This window comes from Simochromis diagramma, unplaced genomic scaffold (genome assembly GCF_900408965.1).
Source record: "Simochromis diagramma unplaced genomic scaffold, fSimDia1.1 OVJJ01000321.1, whole genome shotgun sequence".
Lineage (NCBI taxonomy): Eukaryota > Metazoa > Chordata > Actinopteri > Cichliformes > Cichlidae > Simochromis > Simochromis diagramma.
In genome coordinates this window covers 134,833-158,125 of record NW_024386772.1, presented here as the reverse complement: position 1 = coordinate 158,125, position 23,293 = coordinate 134,833, and the positions used below count along the sequence as shown (strand labels likewise).

General features: G+C 41.5%; 1 long non-coding RNA gene across 1 annotated transcript; it reads left to right on the top strand.

Moving 5' to 3' along the window:
• Positions 1 to 6,184: 6,184 nt before the first annotated feature.
• On the top strand, positions 6,185 to 22,858 carry LOC120739365. Its single transcript, XR_005697186.1, has 3 exons — positions 6,185 to 6,316; positions 7,538 to 7,539; positions 22,847 to 22,858. It is a non-coding gene; the product is annotated as an uncharacterized LOC120739365 (long non-coding RNA).
• Positions 22,859 to 23,293: the final 435 nt, after the last annotated feature.

The following is a 23,293-nucleotide window of genomic DNA, read 5'->3' as shown; positions in this document are numbered from 1 at the left end:
TGAGGGCTTTATGATCAAGAGGGATGCATGTTGGGATGAGTGTAATATTGTCATGGTCCTGGGTCTCTGACCCAGTGTTTTCTAGTGGTGTGCGATACTGCATATTTTGGTATCGATTCGATACCCATAAATACGGGCCAGTATCGCCGATACCAATACCGATACGATACTTTTCAATAAATAAGGTGGATGCCTCATTGAATTGCTAAATCGCAATTAATTTTCATGACCTTAAGTGTTTTTTGTGATGTTTCCTTTGGTATTATTAATTAGTTAAAACCCAGGACATAATTAGGAGAAATAATTTATTTATAATTAAATTATAAAAAATGTATTATTGTGGCAGGTCGCGGTCTGCGATGCCGCTGCAGGTGAGATGGACTCACCTTCACTGCATCTACAATGATGCCTCGCTGGCTTAAAACCTGTGCGCTGCTTGTGCTGTTGTTGTTTTTGGTGTTGATGTGTACAGCTGGCAGCAGGAGGGCTGCAGCTGTTGAATGTAGGCTACTGTTACAGCAACCGTGTGATCACTGTAAGGGTGGACAGCGCGCGGCTCGGGGTGAGCCGGAGGCTGGCGCGCCAGCGGGACCTGCCAAGCTGGAGACGGAGGTCGAGGTGCGCAGGGGTCCTGCCACGCCTGAGGGCGGCATGCTGTCCGCTTCGGCACGCAGGCCGTCTGCCCAGCTGCCTGTGAGCCCCAGCTCACTTCCCTGCCTGCTGCGCCACCACTGCTTGCCATATGGGTGGCCATCAGGCCAGCTCCGGGGCTTCCGCTGGAGGCGTGGGCAACCGCCAGAGTGGACCTTCCCCGTCGCTGGGCTGGGGCATGGGGCGCCGATGGTCCGGGCCGATTCCCTCGCCTGCTCGCGGGGTGGGGTGAAGCGGGCGATGGGGGTATGTGGCAGGGCGTGTTCTGCGATGTCGCTGCAGGTTTGGTGGTGGTGATGTGTACGGCTGCCAGCGGGAGAGCTGCAGCCGTTGAATGTACTGTTACAGCAACCGTGTGATTATTGTAAGAATAAATGATGCTGCGAAGCATGAAAATGCCGTCGAGTCTGCCGTGGTGGCAATCTTTTTTTTTTTTTTTTTATCTTAAGTGCACGCAAACCAGTAAGCAAATTAAAACAAATACTGTTGATAAACTATAATACAAAAATTACAATTAAAATTCTCAACCACAAAAACAAAATATATAATTAATATGTAAGCAACTTAACAACCCCCAAAGTGTCTAAGTCACGTGACGTGTCAGCGCAACACCGAAACATAAGAATGGGGGAGGGGGAGCAAAGTGTGCCTGCTCTCCGCTGACACAGGAGCGGCGAGTCCAGCGATCTGGTTGTTTCGTTTTTGCCGAAAGCACAGCATAGCAAACAAGCAGAACTCAAAGTAAAGAATCGATCTCACCAGGCTAGTATTGATCCGATACCGATGCCGACTTGGGATCGATACTATCGGTATTTGGATCGATCCGCCCACCACTAGCGTTTTCGGTTGTGTACTTTTAGTTTTTTGTACTATGACTGTTGTTTTGGGTTCCCCAGGGTTTAGTTGTGTTCCCTCTGTTTGGTGTCATCCCTGCTTGTGTATCCCCTTTAGTGTAGTAAGGTCTCTGTGTTTAGTCCGCGTCTCTGAGTCTGTGTCATTACGTGTATGTGTTTCCTGTTTTACTTTGAAGGTCTCTGTCTGATGTCAGTGCGTTTTGTTTACGTTTCCCCTGCCTCGTCAGCTGTGATGTCTCCCAGGTGTGTTTCCCTCCTGTTTCCCATCCCCTGATTACTGGTGTGTGTATTTATAGTGTGTGTTCCCTCGTCCTCGTTGCTGGTTCGTCTGTGTTGTTCCCCACCATCTTCCTGTGCATTCTCCCCACGTTGGTCTCCCTGCATCTCTGTTTCATGTCTCACGGTTTCAAGGTTTCAGGTTTGTTTTTGCTTAGCTTTTCCCAGTTTAGGTTACTCTTAGGTTGTGGTTTTCATCCACCTCGTTCCTGTTTGTTTCTCCTTTATGTTAATAAAGCTCGCTCGCTTCCGTAGCAGTCTGCATCTTGGGTCCTTAATAACTCACACACGGCTTGCCCCGGCAATCCGTGACAAATATGTAAATAAACAGAGAATGCAATGATGTGCAAATCACATAACTCCATATTTTATCCACAATAGAACACAGAAAACTTCATTTGTTTAAATTGAGAAAATACACTATTTTAAAAACTATTTTAATATATTCATTTAAAAAAAATGATGAATTGAATTGATCTGAACCTCCAGCAAGTGAGGAATTGACATAGATTCTACAAATTGTAGACACAGTGTTGTGTAGATTGGTGAGCATCTGCCCATCTTTATTTCCTCCTTTCTAAGATGCTCGTGTTATACCCGGTCATGTTACTGAACCTCTATTGGTTAACTCTATGTATCTTTTGATGGCCCTGTCCCAACATTTTTCAAATTCAAAATAAGCTAATGTTTTTTAAATGAAATAAGATGTCTGTAAAAAAAAAAAAAGTCAAATGCTAAAAATAAAATGATACAGTCTAAACATTTGATGTGTTTCAAAGCTTTATTGTGAATAAAACACTGGTTTAAGACAAGTACAAATCGTTGCATTCTGTTTTCTGTTTGCTCTTTTTACATTTTACACAGTGCAAATGTAATCATACTGTAGTTCCCTTTATAATCAAATCTGGTAAATAGTTCTTGTTGAAATCCAATTCTTTAAGTTTTGAACTATTTGAAACACCCAGAAGTTTGTTGCTAAATGAGAACTAACCTATTTTTCTGAAGAGCTCATATTGAGTACTTGATGCAATGCATGAAGGGCCAAACTCAAAGTTTGAGGCAGTTTCACTCCTTTTCACACACACTTGCCTCAACTCCAACCGGTCGCAGCAGATGGCCCCGCCCCTCCCTGAGCCTGGTTGTTCCAGAGGTTTCTTCCTGTTAAAAGGGAGTTTTTCCTTCCCACTGACCTGCTGTGCTTGGTCACAGCAGGTCATATGACTGTTGGGTTTATTTCAATGCAGGATGAAGCACAAAATAATGAATCTGATTTCACCAAGACTTGCATCCTACTTTAGCCTGGAGTGCTTCTGTTTTTGAGTCTTTGAGTGGTTTATTATTAGGGTGTTTTGCACTAATGCAGTTTGTACTGTAAGTGTTTTCATTCCTACATTAAATATATTACCACACTGCTCATAAACATTGATCAGAAAGCAATTTATCTGAATATAAACGTAGCTTCTAGTATTTGGAGTTGAAACCAGAAGCTGAATATTTTTGCGAATGACTCCAGGGTTTCCACCTAACATAGATTATTCTGGACATGAAAGAGGCCAAGAGGGGAAGTTTTGAGCACTGGTCATCTTACACCAGACCACACCTGCCCCCAGGCAGCCATCAATCCTTCCATTGGTACAGAGGCCCAGTTTTCTGTTGCCTGAAGGAAGAGTTGGGGGAGGGATTATCAGCAGCCTGGCGGTTGTAATCTGCTGCTGTAAAGAGAACGTGTATGAAAACTTCACTGAGCCTCCAGCTTTGAAGTACTTGAAGAAATGCTGAATAGAGTGATGTGCTTGGTTTGAATTGTTTTTCTTCAGCTACTGACCCATTTCAACTATAATGGAATAAAAAAATTACAGCAGGATTCTAGTAGTTGACAGACATCCTTAAGTAATCAGCTTTGCTTTTGTTCTAAATGCTTTAAATATAAAACATAATACAGTACAGATAGCAAAATATCAAAATCACAATACAGTGTTTAAGCCTCCAACATCTGGAACTCTGTACAGGTGTCAACATAATGCTTATAGAGTTTTTAATTTTGAAAACCACTATGATATTTGTCTTTAAATGAGGACTAGGCTAAAAGATAAGAAAACAGAAATAAAGCAGAGCGTGCTTAGTGGCAGGCCTTGGCTTTGACTGTCACTCTCATAAGCAGTTTTAATAAGCTAAGATTGATAAGCTCTCATATTACAGCCCACAGGCCTGGGTTTGCCTCTCTCTTTACATTTGCTGTGTGTGTGTGTGTATTTTCAGATTAAGCAAAAACTTCTGCCCAAAGATACTATATGTCATGGTCCTGGGTCGGTGACCTGCGTTTTCTGTTTTGTATTGTTAATCTTTGATTTCTTGATGTCTTTGTTTGTTCCTAGGTTTTGGTTCTGTGTCAGTATCGGGTCTGAGTTTTGTCAGTGTATGTTTCTATGTGTCCCTTTTAGTTCAGTGTCTAGTCTGTGTCTTGTGAATTGTCTCTTGTTTCCTGTTTTACTTTGAAGGTCCCTGTCTTATGTCAGTGTGTTCAGTTTTGCTTCTTAGCTACTTCCGGTGCGGAAACTCCTGTGGGGAGCTTTGTTTCCGATGTCCTATCCGATTATTAAGTGATGACGTGACGAATCCTACTTCCGGGCCTAAAGTAGTCTGCATTTAATATGGCTTTTGTGTTGTTAACATGTTTAATGCTTTGTATTTTCTTCTATTTAATCTCAAAAAGCTCCTAAAAAAAGTCAGTGATCACCGTTGACCTCCCTCGGCTTTTGATACCGCTAATCATTTATTTAAGCTCAGTTTTTAAAACCTTAGGATGTAACTACAGCCCAAGCCCATGCAGCAGTATATGAATGACTAACCTCGTATTGTGGATGGATTATCTCAGTTGTTCTCCTGGCTGAAGTTTGGTCCTTTTACAGCATCCTGCCATGCGATTACATTTGTTCCTGACCACTGAGAACCCTCACGTTAACTTTTATCGAGTGGGAAAAAAGTTAGCTTGTTTATATTATGCTAACATAGCTGTGTCACTAGCGGTCTCGTAGCACATCATTATATACCAGCTAGCCAAACTTCAGTAACCCTACAAACGTCACTGCTGTTTAGTTTTCTGTCTTCATTTATGCTGGAAGTGATAACAGAGCTGTACGTTTTAATTTGTTTCCAAACCGCTGCAGTCAGGACATGCTATATTGTATTTAGATGGAAGCTAGCGAGCTAACTTCCTGCTAACTTCTAACTCCGTTAAATGCCATAAATTCCGTTTTCATGGATGCCTGGATGTTAAACTCAGTTGTTACACCTGGTAGAGCAGAACGCTGATCATTTTATTAAAGATGAAAGACTTAAAACAGTGTTTTAACTCTCAGTAATGCCACAGTGATCATTTGATATATGGACCTGCAGCAGAGTTTAGGCCCAGACACGGATAGTGACGTCAGACTGAACAATCGGATTCGCGCCTGGTTTATGGTCCAAAACAAGTTAAGCAAATGAATGAATCAAGCGGCGATTTACATTTCTATAGATGTCTTGGGCATTTACCCAATATGTAAATGATGTTCATCGACTTGTCGATATTTTTCCCCCGTGCCTCAGAGCAAAAGAGAAAAGGGATTCAAATGTTATATTTCTCAGCTGTCCCTCGTTTATCGCGGGTGTTATGTTCTAAAAATAACCAGCGATAGGTGAAATCAAATAGCCAATTTTATTTTTTGACGGTGCAAAACGTTTCGTGGACATCGTGGACATACAGCACTCCACTTCAGAGTCACACTGCTAACGATCGATGCAGCGATTCTGTACTGTACAGGAGAGACGTCACGGAGGAGATTGTCTGCAGCGATCAGGACGCAGGACACAATGTGATGTAAAAAAGAAAAGCATGCAAACTTGCACTAAAAAAATCTGCGAAACAGCGAGGTGAAAGGTGAACCGCGTTATAGCGAGGGACCACTGTAATTTTGAAGGTGAGTCACAACATACCCTTCATAAATACTAATGTATAGAAACCGTTACCAGCAATCATTCATTTTTTGTGTGGCTTTTTTTTCACGGTTTGTTAACATGCTGTGTAGGTGTGTACTTGACTAGCTGATATCGACATAACAGGGGAAACATCTGTTTTGACTATTGTTCACCTGTAGTTTGAATGCTGAACATTTGCCTGTTTAAATCATAAGACCAGTCATTATACAGAGATGTGCTTCTGAATGTGGACGATGTGTCTTCTGCAAGTGAACGATGTGTCTTCTGATTTTGTAATGCAGTTCTGCTTGTGTTGAGCGATGTAAACAACTGATCGATCTAAACTCTTTAAACGTCAAAATTGATCATTAGATTTTTTATGACACAACAGTGGTGAGTGTTCCCACCTTCTGCTCTTTGTAACTTAACGCAATCTTTCCGTTTTCGAGTTTTGGACATGATTTTGGAGTATATCTTCGCAGTAACGATTGACCGCAAAGTAAAGCTACCGGAAATGTACAACCCTACATCCGGTCTCAAACCAGGAAATTAGAATTTTCTTGTGCACAGGGTCTATTGTCGTATTTGTTGGACTAAGGTGCTCATAAATCTGGGAGTAATCTGTGTCCTAAACTCCCTTTCCTTCAGGTCCCAAAGTCAAACAACACTGCAGCATCACTGAGAGTTAAAAACTGTCTAAATTCTTTCATCTTTAATAAAACGATCAGCATTGCTGCTTTACCAGGTGTAACTATGAAGTTTAACATCCAGGCATCCATGAAAACAGAATTTATTACATTTAACGGAGTTAGAAGTTAGCAGGAAGTTAGCGGAAGTTAGCTCGCTAGTTACCTAAGCATGATATACCATGTTCTGACTGAGAGATTTCTGAAAAAATTCAAACGTACTGCTCTGCTATCACTTCCAACATAAATGAAGACAGAAAACTAAACAGCAGTGATGTTTGTAGGGTTACTGAAGTTGGGCTAGCTGGTATATAATGATTAGGGATGGGTATCGTTTAGGTTTTATCCGATACAAGTACCAAACCGGTACTTCTGAAACGGTGCCGGTGCTTAACCCTTTAAGACCTACCATAGAACCAAGTCCGCCAGAGCTTACTTTATATTTTTACATGCTGTAGTGCCATTTTTGGGAGCATTTCAAGTTGCTATACATCAATACAACTGTTATAGCCCATATTTTAATAATATGTATGCATTAAGTCCATAGTAACTACATTAATTGCAAAAAAGTGCAATAAACTACAAAAAATTAGAAAATCTTTTTTGGTTTTTTTACATATATTTCTACTTGGAGAAATTTAAGAGGCTTATCCCTCAAAACTTTAAATAAAAAAAAGTTGCAAAAAATAGTTTACAACAACAGGAAATTTATTTTGAGTGTCTTCATAGTTTTATTTTTGAGATACACCAATTTTTATATACTGCAGGAAAAAAGAAAAACAATCCTATGATGCAAATTTGCAAAAAAAACAGCATGTGCATCTAAATAAACTATTTCCAGCAGTGCAATTCGAGTTCTAAGCATCCCAGCAACTATTCAGAAAAGCATAAGCATAAGATATAAGTACAACTCCTCCAGTTTCATATACAAAACAAATTATTGCGCTAGCTTATTCGGTTGCAGTGCTACCGGGATTTAAAAATAGTTACGCAAAAAAAGAGCGTGCCCGCTCCGACCGGCTTCAAAGGGTTAAACAGTGCTCAAATCGGTGCTCGAACCGGTGCTTAAAGAATGGAGGACACAAAATTGGTCCAAAAACCTCTCATGGTGAGCTGTTTTTTTTTTTTTTGTAAAAAGATAACAATGTTAGCTTTTTCTGCAGCTATAGGGGATTTATGGTATCACTCTTGGCTGGAAGCAGTGCTTAATCAATGGAAAAAACACAAACTTTGTCCAAAAACCTCTCATGTTCAGCTGTTTTCCACTTTTTCTTTGGTCATTTTAGCCTTTTTGGCCAGGGTGAAGGGAGTATCTGCCATCAAACAAGAAGACAGCCGCATGTAACTACGACGGTGTTTGCTAGTTCACCTTACATGCATTAATGTAATAACGCGGTTAGCGTACTCAACATAAATTACACACGAACAACATTATGCTACTCACGCAGAGAAGAACGGCTGCTGCTGCCATCATCATCCGTCATCATTTCTGCTACACTGGCAGGGCTAGGGGCCAGGACTCTCCTCTTCGGGTTCTTGGGGGATGTTGCTAACTCCGGGTCAGATAACAGGCACCACACTCGCAGTAGATGTGCACGGTGTGAGGTCTCGCAGCAAGCTATCAAATACGGCGCATTTCTTGGCTTTTAACAAAATGCTATACGTCGCCAGGTTCGTCGTCAGATTCAAGGAGTTACCTCCTTTGCACAGTATTGCCTTAAAGCACTTGTTGCAGGCTGCTGAGTTTGCATCTTTTGCTGTGAAGTACAGCCAGACTTTGACCGCTTCGCCTTGGGCATTTTTAATCTGTAGCTCTGCTCTAAAAGAATGTACATACCTGGGCTCGCCTACTATCCTTGGAAACATAAAATGATTGGCTAGAATCTAAAGTGTATGACATCTCAGGAAAAAAAAGCACTGAAATAAAGCATCGAAATGTGCGCTGCTTTTCGGTCTGGTTACTACCGTTTATGTCAGAACCGGTACCCATCCCTAATAATGATGTGCTACGTGGTGGCTAGCGACACAGCTATGTTAGCATAACAGAAACAGTGAAGCTGGAGGATGAACGCTAACTTTTTTCCACTCGATAAAAGTTAACGTGAGGGTTCCCAATGGTTAGAGAAAAATGCAATCGCATGGCAGGACGCTGTAAACGGACCAAACTTCAGTCAGGAGAACAACTGAGATAATCCATCCACAATATGAGTTTAGTCATTAATATACTGCAACAACATGGGAACAGAGCAGCTGTGATAGAATACAGCATTAATGAATCAATGGTACAGAAGTGGAGGAAGCAAGAAGAATGAGTTGAGTAAAGTTTGTTTCGCTTAATGTGCCTTATAATCCCGTGCACCTTATGGTCTGAAAAATACATATTTGACTTTTTTAGTTGTCACACTGCAATTTACTGCTCCAAAGCACCCCTTTTTAACTTCAGTGGATATTATACATGGTTATGCTCAGGATATGTCGGTCCATTTCTACTGGAAATGCCTTTTGGTTAAACTTTCAGCAAGGAATTTGCATTTGCACTGTTAAATTTTTATATAGCTTTAATGCACATAAAAAACAGCTGCTTGTTTAAGTGAAAATATATGGATGGTGTTTTTTTGCGCTACTAAAGTTGTGGAGTTGTATTTTGTCTCGCATCAATTATATCGTCAGTTATATCGTTATCGCAAATTTTCAAATATATATCGTGATAAATATTTTTGGTCATATCGCCCTGCTCTAATTCGTATATAGAATATCTCCATAATCCAGCACAGGTAAAAATGTTGCAGCAACAAGCTGCTTCTTTTTATTAAAAGAAAAACTTATTTAGAAAATAAAAGCCTAGTTTGAACTGTGACTGTGGCACATTTACACCAAGATTGTTAATGTAAATGATAAATAGAAGTGGACCTAATACAGAGCCCTGTGACACTCCTTTGTGCACTGCAACAAATCCAGACCATTAGATTTAATGCACTGAGACCTGAGTTAATTTGAAAACCATCCCTGCTCTCTCAAAGAATCCTGACTGGGGGAGTCTAAGTTTGAAAATCTGGTGATTAGATGTTCAATTCAATTCAATTTCAATTCAATTCAATTCAATTTTATTTTTATAGCGCCAAATCACAACATAAGTCGCCTCAAGGCGCTTCATAGATACAGAGAAAACCCCAACAATCATATGACTCCCTATGAGCAAGCACTTTGGCAACAGTGGGAAGGAAAAACTCCCTTTTAACAGGAAGAAACCTCCGGCAGAACCAGGCTCAGGGAGGGGCGGGGTCATCTGCTGCGACCGGTTGGGGTGAGAGAAGGAAGACAGGATAAAAGACATGCTGTGGAAGAGAGACAGAGGTTAATAACAGATATGATTCAATGCAGAGAGGTCTGTTAATACATAGTGAGTGAGAAAGGTGACTGGAAAGGAAAAACTCAATGCATCATGGGAATCCCCCGGCAGCCTATGTCTATTGCAGCATAGCTAAGGGAGGATTCAGGGTCACCTGGTCCAGCCCTAACTATATGCTTTAGCAAAAAGGAAAGTTTTAAGCCTATTCTTAAAAGCAGAGATAGTGTCTGTCTCCTGAATCCAAACTGGAAGCTGGTTCCACAGAAGAGGGGCCTGAAAACTGAAGGCTCTGCCTCCCATTCTACTTTTAAATACTCTAGGAACAACAAGTAGGCCTGCAGAGCGAGAGCGAAGTGCTCTAATAGGGTGATATGGTACTACAAGGTCATTAAGATAAGATGGGGCCTGATTATTTAAGACCTTGTATGTGAGGAGCAGGATTTTGAATTCAATTCTGGATTTAACAGGAAGCCAATGAAGGGAAGCCAAAACAGGGGAAATATGCTCTCTCTTTCTAGTCCCTGTCAGGACTCTTGCTGCAGCATTTTGGATTAGCTGAAGGCTTTTCAGTGAGTTTTTTGGACATCCTGATAATAATGAATTACAGTAGTCCAGCCTGGAAGTAATAAATGCATGAACTAGTTTTTCAGCGTCACTCTGAGACAGGATATTTCTAATTTTAGAGATGTTGCGCAAATGGAAGAACGCAGTCTTACATATTTGTTTAATATGTGCATTGAAGGACATGTCCTGGTCAAAAATGACTCCAAGGTTCCTCACAGCGTTACTGGAGGCCAAGGTAATGCCATCCAGAGTAAGAATCTGGTTAGATACCATATTTCTAAGCTTTTCAGGGCCGAGTACAATAACCTCAGTTTTATCTGAATTAAGAAGCAGAAAGTTAGCGGCCATCCAGGTCTTTATGTCTTTAAGACATTCCTGCAGTTTAACTAATTGGTGTGTGTTATCTGGCTTCATGGACAGATAGAGCTGGGTGTCATCTGCATAGCAGTGAAAATGTACGTTATGTCTTCTAATGATACTGCCTAAGGGAAGCATGTATAATGTAAACAGAATTGGTCCTAGCACTGAACCCTGTGGAACTCCATAATTAACCTCAGTGTGTGAAGAGGACTCTCCATTTACATGCACAAACTGGAGTCTATTAGATAGATATGATACAAACCACTGCAGTGCAGTACCTGTAATACCTACAGCATGTTCTAATCGCTCTAATAGGATATTATGGTCGACAGTATCGAATGCTGCACTAAGGTCTAGCAGAACAAGCACAGAGATGAGTCCACTGTCAGAGGCCATTTGTGTGTCAAATGCTTTTGTAAATCAATAAAAAGGGATGCACAGTGCTGTTTCTTATCAAGTGCAACAGTCATATCATTTGCAGCTGTGATAGTTATGTGATTTTTCTTAAAGCCTGATTGATATTCTAATAAAATAGCACTGGTGTGTAAAAGCTCCTTTAATTGCTCACACATAAGAATTTCAAGGATTTTGGCTACCACTGACAGATATAACAAACAAAGACAACAAACAAAAGCTGGTTTCCATACTGAGGGAATTTCATTCATATCCAGAGTGAGGTTGAAAAAATCTGTCAGAGGCTCTGCCACCAGATCAGCTGCCAGTTTCAAAAAAGTAAGGATCTAGTAAGTCAGGTCCTGAAGATCTTCTATGATCTAACACTTTAAGAGCTTTACAGACTTCCTCCACAGAGAAAGGAACACAGTTAAATGGCTGACCAGTGTACACCAGAAGGTTTGTGCAGGATTTTATGGAAACTGGATTCAGAGAGTCAAACAAAGAGCGAGAGATATAAAGTGTTTGTTGAAGTACTTCATCATCTCCTTCCTGTCATAAACAGGAACAGAATCCTTAAAAACATAGGTGGGTAGGCCATGGGAGCTTTTACACAGAACTTCTGTGGATTATTTATGTTCTCAGCAATGAGAATAATAATAATCTGATTTAGCTTTCTTAATAAAGGAAGTACATTTGTTTCTTTGTCGTCTGAAAAGAAGCCAATCAGTGGGCTTTGGCAAAAGCCAGGCTACGCTCATGAATGATATCTGCCAGCTCTGGGGAGAACCCGGGATTTTCATGACCTTATATCCTAAATCTCCTTTAATTTGTCATGTTTATTCACATTTTGCATAAAACCATCCATAAAAACTGTCCACGCTAATTCTGCATCAGGGATCAATCCGATTTTCTTCCAATCATAGTTTGACAAATCCTGATGAAATGATTGTTCATTAAAATGTTTAAGAGTCCTTTTAAAAACTATGCGATGTTGTGACTCGGGCGCCTTAGCGTTTCTAATAACAGCAACAACACAGTGGTCGTTGCAAAAGATACCCGAGTATGAACATTTATGAGGAACATTTGGCCAAATCTCAAAAGTCTCTTTGATTGACTTGATTCTGACAAGTAGGTAAATTGACCAGCTACGTAAGACTGATAGAATCAAATAATCTGAAAGTTTGATTTGAAAATAATCTGAGACAGTGTTGAGCCAATCCCAGTTCAAGTCACCAGTTAAAACAAGCTCACTATAGTCTGGACAGGAAATCTTCAAAGAATGCAGAGCCTCTGTAGAGGCAGAAGGTCTACAGCAACGAACAGCTGTTCCAAATGGATCCTGATCGAACTATTGTGACATCACATTTTGACTTAACATAAGCAGCAACACCACCACCTGTCTTAAGCCTATCGGTACGATAGATATTGTATCCAACCATCATCAGATATATTTAGACAACCAAGTTTCAGAAATTAGAACAATATCCACATCCGTCGATTAAACCCAAATCTTGACCAAATCCATCTTAAGATGAACAATCTTCAGCCCAAGTGAGGATTTAAATTCAGATGGTGTCTGAGTACACTGCGGCTCAGGTCCCTAGGTTGCACATTACCAGATAAGAGCAGTAGTAAGACAATCAGCAGTCTCTGCTTTGTAACATTACTTATTGAATTTGACTTTTGAAATGTTAAAAGTAAGCAGAATGTTTCATAACTTGCGAGGTAATCATACAGAGCAACAAGGTTTTGAAGTTGAGGTAAATCTTTGGGTAAATCAGATAATAAATTCATGTCCTGTTCCAAATGAAGTGGAGATCGAACAGGATGTACAGCATCCTGTGGCGCGGCTGCCCCTCTGTTGGTCTTCCTTGGTCTCTTGTGTTCTGGGGGCCTCTGGATGTCTGGAGTTTTGATCTCCTCCATACCTGCTTCATGCCCTGGAGGACGGGGCAGTGCCCCCACCCCACATCCTCTAGCAGATCATTACATGAAGGAACCTTTTAAAAAAAAAAACAAGCGCGTCCATGCTCACAGGTGTACACACGGGTGATCACACACACAAACTACACCCTTTTTGGCTCCTACCTCAAAGCATACTGTGTGCTGTCGATCTTACATGCTGCACAATAATGTTTAATATTTAGTATTTACTGTCATATTCCCATATATCATTGTGATGTTGTTTATTCTATTACTCTCGTTTTCTTTTTTCTTTCTCAACAGGTGATCCAGGTGATCAATATATGCATTTTTTTTCTTTTTTTTTTCTGCCCATTCTGTTGGTTTTTGTTTTTTGCCCTTCTCCCCCGTTCCTCTTCTCAGCTGTTTTTCTTTCCCTCTTTCTTTCTCTCCTTCTTTCCTCCAGTCAAGTCTGTCCCGTATTCAGCAAGTGAAAATAAAATAAACAATAAAAGGTGAATCAAATGGACCATTACGGCAAGGCTGGGATGGTCAATTTGGTAAAGTAAATCCGTTGGGCATCTTTCTTCGCCTTTAGACAACAATTCTGATGGCAAAAGAGCCAAACGGGACGGGCAAAAAAAAAAAAAAAATGTACAGCAGCAATGATACATGTGGACCCAGGGACCATGTCTCACAGACTCAGTGTTAAATGAGACTGTTAGATGTGCTTGTCCTGGAAAAGTTGACTGCCTCAAAGTCCCCACAACCAACAAGAAAAATAAAGTTACAAAAAAAGCCAAAATACACAACAATTGTTGATGCTGAACAGGGCTCGCAAAATTTCAAAATCCCTGGTAGCCCTTCGGGCAGGGACTCTTCAGTTTTTGGTAGCCCAAAATAAATTTAAGTAGCCCGAATAAAAAAGAGAGCAATTTTTTGATTAATGTTTTGTTTCCTGTTTTGTTTCTGTTACATTATCATACATTAAAGTATAAAATTGTAACGGAAACAAAACAATCAAAAAATTGTTGAAACACAAATTACAACATTGTATAAAAATTACAATCATCAACTCAAATACTTGGTTCTAATTGAACAGAAATTTCTATGAACTTGTAAGAACTGTGTAGGACATGAATCAGTCTGTGTCAGATCCTGAATTTGAAATTTCCACTGAAGTCACGGGTCAGAGGCAAGTGGAACCAAGATCGAGGCCATTTGCTTTTTGAAGTTTGCAAAGACTGCTAAATTGTGCCAGTGGTAGTTCACTCTTTGCAACATAGTACGCTGTTTTAAACAGATTTTTCAGGTTTACTTTTAGTATGTTATTTGCAATTGGTGTTTGTTCTGGGAAAGATATTGCAGACTGAGCAATAATGCATTTCTTGCATTTCTCATGGGTTCTAAAGGGGGCCTTTCTTAAAATTACTGGTCCCAGTAACAAAGGCGCTTGTCGATCGAGGGAAAACCAACATCACACCCGGCATTCGCTGTCAAAATAAAAGACGCGCACCAGATAAGAAGTTGCAACGCGCGTTTGCGTCCATATAAAAAGCACTGTTTTTGTCCGCTAGAGTGGGATTTTCACGGCACATTCTGCACCACATCTCTGTGCGTTCATCATTTGTTTGAAGCCAGCTCACCTCCTGCAACCACTTTTCCGAGAATACGCGCTTCTGTTGTGGTTCGGACTCTTTCTGTCATTTCTTTGGAGGTGGAGGAACACCAAAGTAATTGCTTAAAGGAGCTTCTTCGACATCTTTAAGAGTTCTAAACAAATGTCTGTCCTCCTCCAGAAAATCTTATGTACGCAAACACACGTTGCAACTTCTTATCTTGTGCGTGTTTTTTATTTTGACAGTGAATGCGCACCTGCGGACCACTTATGTGCAGCCCTGGTTACTTAGCTCGTCATATTGCAGCCACAGAAATTCTTTTGTCCATGAAACCATAAAGCTGCACTTTCTTTTTGCCTTATAGTCTGATTTGTCATAACTTCTCCGTTTTGTGGTAAGCTTTTCTTTGGCTGTCACTTCTTCACCCTGACCTGTCTTATTTGGCTCAGCAGAACTAAAATATATATCCTGCTGCTTTTACACACGCACTCACATAACGCTCAGCGATTCTCTGCGCGATCAACCTCTCACATGTTTAAGCTTGCTGCGGGAGATTTCACTTGTCATGTTTGCATAGTAAGCTAACGATTAATAAGACGATGTCAGAGGAATTGGTGCACAAATTATCATCACTCACAGATCAGTGCTGTCGCTCTCTATACACAGTTCGCACGATTGCAAAGTGAAAGCAAAAAAACAAGCGCAAATTCAAACGCGATTTCAATATGTCACATACTGACAGTGTTGGGAAGGTTACTTTTAAAATGTATTCCACTACAGATTACAGAATACATGCCCCAAAATGTATTTTGTAACGTATTCCGTTACGTTGCTCAATGAGAGTAACATATTCTGAATACTTTGGATTACTTAATATATTATCATGCTGTTTACAACTACATGATAAATGTACATGATACATTTATTACTATTACTGAAGGTCCGCGGCTCCGAACCTTAGTAAAGAGACCTCTGGCTAATGCGCCGGGTTCCGTGTCGGGCTCTTAGCCGAAAAATAGCTTTACTTTGTTGTCTGGGTCAAGCCTGAGACAGAGAGAGGCGTTGAAAGGCTGCTCCAACTGAACTTATTGTTTTGGAGGAAAACACTTTCTGCTCGATGACAACTGGTAGTTTTCCACTCTCCTTTTTCTCCCTCCTTGCGCTCACAGACACATAGCAGGTATGGCAGTCCATTCTCCCTGCAGCACGGACTACACTGCCCATGAGGCTACATTCTTTAGGGCTATGCCTATAGCGTTCTGCCCATTAGCTTAGCACAACAACAACAAACAGGGCTCTCTCACCCAGGAAACACACAGTCGCAGAGAGAGCGTCACCCTGTAACCATGGCAACCGTAACGCTGCCGCCTGGAACAACAGAACATAGCTGTCAAACCCAAACAGTTCTGACCCGCCACAATATGAAACAGGAAAATACCGCCGTGTAATCCATTTATTTCAGCAAAGTAACTGTATTATAAATACCACGTTTTTAAACGGTAACTGTAACAGAATACAGTTACTCATATTTTGTATTTTAAATACGTAACGGCGGTACATGTATTCCGTTACTCCCCAACACTACATATTGACAGTGGCTCACCGATGCCAATGACATAATTACCCAGCTACATTTCCGAAAGAATGCAAAAGCATTGACATATTTTCCTACGCCCCGGGACGTCGGGCTAGCGATTTTGCGAGCCCTGCTGAATTAAGCAAGCTGGACAAAGCTAGAATGGCAAGTAAGGCTCCAACCAGCAGCTCAGGCCCTGATGTGATGCAGACAACTTCTGCTCGTAGAATATCCCACTTTCCAAATATTTACAGAATAATTTAAATAACCCTTAAAAACCTTGTTGGAAAAAGGCACTAAATTCCATTAAAAGTAGTAAAAAAAAAAAACCCAACAAATTCAAAGCAGACATTCAACAAGAAGACATGCTGCTGCATCAGCATCAGAAGCTGATTCAGTGAAAATGAGGAGCTTACACTCAGAGCACAGAGCTCCACACAGTTTTAGTTTTTATTCTCTCAGCTGCAGTTTGGCTGCAGTACTGTGAGTATCTGACATTAGATAACCCTATAAACCTAATAACCGAATGCGCTTTTAACTCTTGTTAGAATGAGATTTTAACCACTACGGTGCAAAGTTTTTAGATAAAGTACAAGTGATACAATCAGTGCTTTTTCAGTGTTTATTCAGTAGTCAAGGACAGCAATATTTGCATAGTATTTTTATTGACATATAGTGCAGATATGTTTTGGGCAAAAAGATTTTTGAATATTAAAATATGAACATTTTTAATATACAATTGGCAAATTAGCCAATGCCAATGCAAAACGTTATCTGCCTATTAAAAAAAAGAAGATAATCTTCTCACAAACTGGTGTTTGATTTTGAAACAGGAAAAAAGTGGGGAAACAAATGAAAAGACTAATATTTGAATGAAAGCTGAAAGCAAGTAAATACTTTCTATGCTGCCTTATACATTTTACATCAGATAAAAACTTTGTTCGCAAGATTCAGATAATTATTTAATAAAAGCTAGAGATTTTAAATGAGAATAAGAAAGAAAAGTATTTCTTTGTGCCCCTCTCTCCCTGTTAATGCCCTACATGTCAGCTACTTAGAAAAGGATCCTGGTGTTATTTGTCTCTCAGAAACAGTTCATAACTTCCCTTCAACTCATTCATGTCACCTAAAAGGTAAACCTGTTTCTCCATCACCTGTTCAGCTCTGATGATTCAGTAAGGACATCTCCTGGTTTCATCTTCATGTTTCCCTCTCACCACATATCCAAACCAATACCATGACCAGCAGCTTTTACAGCTGTGGCTCCAGCAAACATCAGCTGATACTAGAAATTAATATTACATAAATTCTAACAACAGCTGATCAAGCTTAAACGTGCTGCTGTTGTTTAGCGCGACATCCGCTGGTTTCCTGTTTCTGGCGCAAAGTGGGCGATAAACAAACAAGAGAGAAAAGCCGATCAGCTGATCATTGATCAGATTCATGACTGAAGTAGCAACAGGAGAGAGAGGGGAGAGAATGAGAGAAGAAGAGGCAGCTGTGCAGCGTAAACACACAGAATAAATACAGCTTTGTGTCTTTTTCCATTCTAGCTGAAGTACGGGACAAACTGTTCCTTTTCAGCTTAATACGAAACTCGTATATTTTCTCTGAATGCGGGACGATTCCGTCTTTTTACGGGACGGTTGGCAACTCTACTAACTAACCTTATGAATAAAATAAAGTTCAACATCAGTAACATCATAGCACCCACCCAGCTGTATAGAAAGTCCGTCATGCTAGCTAGTACGCAGTACGAGTTATTGTAACTGACTGTAAAAAGTCAGCACAACAAAAATAAACTCCTCCTAAATTTGGTTTATATCTGACCCAGATAGACTGCAGGTCATAACTTCTTACCTGAAGTTCAGTTCACCTGACACTCGGACTGGTGGCCTCCTCGGGTCTCTGTTCCTCCTGCCTCCCCTTTCCCTCATCCACCTGCTGGCCTCTGTGGAAGCTCCGCCATAGCCACCACCAAACAACTGAGTTATTTTTACACATCGGCCAGCATCTGGCCAATCCACCACCTCTCATTGTTCATGCCGTTACAAAAATAAATAAATAAGTCATCAGCCCACTGGGCAAATGCCCAGTATGCCCGATGGCCAGTCCAGCGATGTCAACCTGCAACCAAATCTGCAGCTCCATACAGCAATGTTACGACCAGTGTTGGTCAAGTTACTTGAAAAAAGTAATCAGTAACTAATTACTGATTACCTCCCCAAAAAAGTAATCCCGTTACTTTACTGATTACTTATTTTCAAAAGTAATTAATTACTTAGTTACTTTTTAAAAACACGATTTACAACCTGAATAGGTGATAAAGCGATAAATCTTTCAGCCCAATTCTACTTTTTCTACATAATCCATCATACAAAATGTAATCAAATGGAAAAGTCTCTTTTTAAAACTTGTTTTATCAGTTTTAATATTTTAACTTTATGCATCAAGCGAAAATTAAATTATATGCACCCTTCTCTGATTTGAATAAATTAGTTTAACATTTAAACCTATTTTCTGCACATTCCAGCACATAAAATAAAATATTTTTTGTGTTTACACTCAGTCTTTCAAATAGATGCAAGTAAAACACAGCAGAAAATAAATAAAGTCAAAGACTCAGCAGTCCTGTTGCTCTATTTTCACCTGTAAAGCAGGAGTGGCGTAGGCTAGGTTTACCCTGGTGCAGGTGTGCCGCAGCGGTCAGTTGAAGAATCCGCGAGTTTCTCTGTGAGTTTCCCATTACGTTGTTGCACACTCGGAGCTTGTTTAGGGGTTTTTTCGCTGTAAAAAATTTTTTTCTTCCCACGCACAATGGACACTAATGTTTTTGTCACTTTTTATGGAATCAAACTCAAAATAAGGTCAGTACTTCCACGCTTTAAACGCTGCACGCTCATACTCTCTCCTGCACTCGATATATGATCCATTGTTGATCTGCACACAGCTGTTGTCACGAACGTCGCACTCGCTTACGTCACTGTCATGAGACATTCTCGCAAAAAAAAAAATCACAGTTTTAGTAACGCAGTAACGCAGCGTTCCTACGGGAAAGTAACGTAATCTAACTACCGTTTTTGCAATAGTAATCCCTTACTTTACTCGTTACGTGAAAAAAGTAATCAGATTACAGTAGTGTGTTACAAGTAACGCGTTACTGCCCATCTCTGGTTACGACTTGGATTATATCTTAAAACTCATAACTCTTATGCGAGCTCCCCCCAGCAGCCTGAAATATTCAACCGTTGCAATAATTCTTTAGGTGTTATTTTTTCCTTGGTATTCTAATTTCACCCAAGTTTACTAAACTCAACAAACTTAATATTACTTTCCAGGACATTTATTCTCAACTCATTTTCTTTCGCCGAAGAATTGTTTTCTGCTGTGCCGTCTTTCGTGTTTGGCTCTCCTTCCTTTGCTAACTTGATGCTCATAGTGCAGAAGCCGATGCTGCATTCACTTACACTCGGATATCTGAGCTTCACTGTGAAAACATAATCGTACATTTGATATTTGATTGTTTTAGCTTTGGGGTGGCACCTAGGGTGGCCAGTCTGGATGGGGGGGTGGCCACACCCGCTGGACACGCCACCCCGCTGGACACGCCACTGTGTCTGTCTGCGTGTGTGTGTGTGTTAACCACATGTCTGTTTGCAGGGACAGGATCCCTTCAGAATTCCTGCCCTTCGTTCCAGAGCACCTGGTAATAAAAATGCTTTAAATGAACAAATATCACTAATTGTTTACTATCTCTCCTTAGTTACTCGATATGATGGTAAAATTAAAAAGCCTTGAGGCGACTGCTGTTGTGATTTGGTGGTATATAAATAAAACTGATCTGAATGAAAGGTTTTGAAAAAGTGTATTTTAAATTGAAGCTTTTCCTGAACATAATAGCATGAACAACCCCAAAACAGCAGCGACACGGTTCAGTGGTTTTATTAATAAAACTGGAGAGTGAGCTGGCAGCCATGTAGGTTAACCAAGGAGTGGATTCTTAAAGACAGAGGAAACAGAGGTAGATGTAAAGACAAGGGAGCCTGACATGCTATAGCTTCTGCTGTAGTAATGGTCTAGCAGAGACTAGGTAGATGAGCCTTATGTCCTTGTCTACTGCATGTGAGTTATTAGCAGGTGTTAGCCAGGTCTATATGGAAGCAGTAAACGGGCATGGTAAATGGCCTGTATTTATATAGCGCTTTACTAGTCCCTAAGGACCCCAAAGCGCTTTACATATCCAGTCATCCACCCATTCACACACACATTCACACACTGGTGATGGCAGCTACATTGTAGTCACAGCCACCCTGGGGCGCACTGACAGAGGCGAGGCTGCCGGACACTGGCGCCACTGGGCCCTCTGACCACCACCAGTAGGCAACGGGTGAAGTGTCTTGCCCAAGGACACAACGACCGAGACAGTCCAAGCCGGGGCTCGAACCGGCAACCTTCCAATTACAAGGCGAACTCCCAACTCTTGAGCCACGATTGCCCCACAATGCATGCCCCTCAGCAGACCGTCAACGTACACCAGCTAGTAATAGAGAGGAAAGAAGATGGCAGTGGAGACGATGATACCTAACCAATTTTGTGTATAAATCTTGCCCAAATGGCAACTGCATAATGAAACTCTCTAAACGATGGCTTCACACGGACTCCAAAGTCGTTTGAGTCATGTGCCATCATTGTGTCTTCTTCTGATTAGAGACGATGTCGATTTTGATGTTACACTGCTAATGTTCTGTCATAATGTTTCTACCTTCCAGGAATATCAATTCTAAGGAATGAGACTGAACACTGGCACAAGTTATCAGTACATACTGTAAAAATGGCCTGATTATCGGTGAAAGCAAAGCAATCAGAGGCAGTTTGCATTTAGCTGTAATAGCTGTAAAACTTATTGGCATGAGGTGCAATTATGGAGCTGTACATAGCAGAGGACAAAAGAATGAAACACCAGCAAAGGGCAGAGTAGGATTACTACAAGAGCAAAGAAATGTTTTTGTTTTGTGAAAAAAAAAAAAGAAGAAAGGGGAGGAGGAAAGATAAAAATAAAGTTGTGTTATTTGTTTGCTTCAGCAGGGTATGATTGTACAATCACTATAATTATCTAGTAGCCAGAATATTATTTCCACACTGAAGCTGAGAATATGCACAGAAATGATACTATCTAACACAGACACCAGCTCACAATTAAGAAATGTCAAACTGAAAAGTGCAGCGATAATTGTATCATATAAAAAAGATTTTTAAGTATTGTACCGTTAAAATTAGCCTTATACTTATTTTTGCTTAAGTTGCTTGTTTTTAGAATGCACATACAGCACAATGTCACAGCAATGTGGATGTAGTGCCGTGTGCTTTCTGCAAGGAAGATATTGCCTTGTCCTCAGGTAACAACCTTACATAAATATCTGGGTTGACAAGCTGCATTTGAATCATAACCACAGCAACAACAGTAAAGATTGTGGTGGAATTGCCAGCTGCAATAAGTCTTTCCTGAGACCAAATTTCCCCCTAACTCATGGTGGCATCAGAAAGTGACCTCATCAGTTAGAAACCATAAAGAAACTCATAAATGCAAAGTCGAATTCAAGGTACGTGAGGATGGATGGAATAAAGACATGCAAGAAGTGAAAAATGGCAACAAAAAAATTTGTAGAATTCGACAGTTTAAACATAAAAACATAAATCTTGCTGCAGTTGTTTCTACAGACAGACCAACAACAAAGCAGAAGTCATTTTGGAGCACATATCAAGCTGCCGCTCTGAATAAACAGAACTCTTACTGTCATGGTCGCTGTGTGGCAGGCAGGATGAGGACCCAAAATGCAAACTCACGGACTCAGGGGATAAACTCAAAATGCAGCTTTATTGCTGACAAAAGATAATAGGAAAACTAAACTGGGAAAACCTAACATAAAGTTCACCAGGAAACACAGGGGGAATCACACACAGCATGAGGGAGAATGCGACACAGAACTGAGGGAGACGCAGACATAAATACACGGAAGGTTAACGAGGGAAGTGGGAGCACACGGGGAACACAGGTGACACTGATAATAATCACGGGACATGGCGGGAGTGAACACAACACTGACGGTAGAGGTGAAACAGGAAGTACAGAGGTTCAGACAGGAGGAGAGAGAGCACGAGTAGAACACCAACATAACGGGCAGGGGAGACACGGAATAAACCACAAAGGGAGACGAGGGCTCCTAAATACACAGAGGGCACACAGATACACAGAGGGGCACACAGGGGGTAAAAGCCATGAAGGGAAAACACTTAGGGAACAACACAACAGGGCAACTCAGGAAACCTGGCCTAAATAGGGAACAAAATACAAACATACAAGAAAACTAAGAATACTGGGCCAACATGGCCCAGGACCATGACAGTACCCCCACCACAAGGGCTGGCTCCCGACAGCCAAAACCCGAGAACCAAGACAAAAACAGAAAACAACCCACCCAGGGCGGGAGGCGGGGGGCCAGGACGGAGGGACCAGAACAGGAAACAAAAACGAACAACAGAAAACACAGGAGCACAAGACCATAGTCCAAACAAAGTTCAGGGGGCCGACCCAGAGCCCACCGGCACAAAAGTTCACGGGTCACACGGTCGGGGGGCCGACCGGGCGGGTGGCACAGGTGACAGAGCTGGTCCGGAGGCCGGCCGCGCGGAAGGCAACGGCGGCGGCGAAGGAGACGACTGAGCAGTTCAGGAGGCCGGCCGCGCGGAAGGCAGCGGCGGCTCTCCAGTGCTGGGGGTGCTGGCCATGGCCCGGTGGGCACAGGACCAGACGAGGCAGGACCAGACGGTGGCGATGCGGGGGCCGGACCAGGCGACGGCGAAGCAGGAGCTGAGGCTGAGGCCGGACCGGGCGGAGCAGAAGGCGATGACGGGGCCGGGCCAGACGAGGGCGAAGACTCTGAGGCTGGGCCAGACGAGGGCGAAGACTCTGAGGCTGAGGCTGGACCAGGCGGAGCTGCAGAGGCTGATGGAGGCTGAACGGGCCCCTCGGACCCTCCAGCGGAGACAAGGAGGCTGAACGGGCCCCTCGGACCCTCCAGCGGAGACAGGAGGCTGAACGGGCC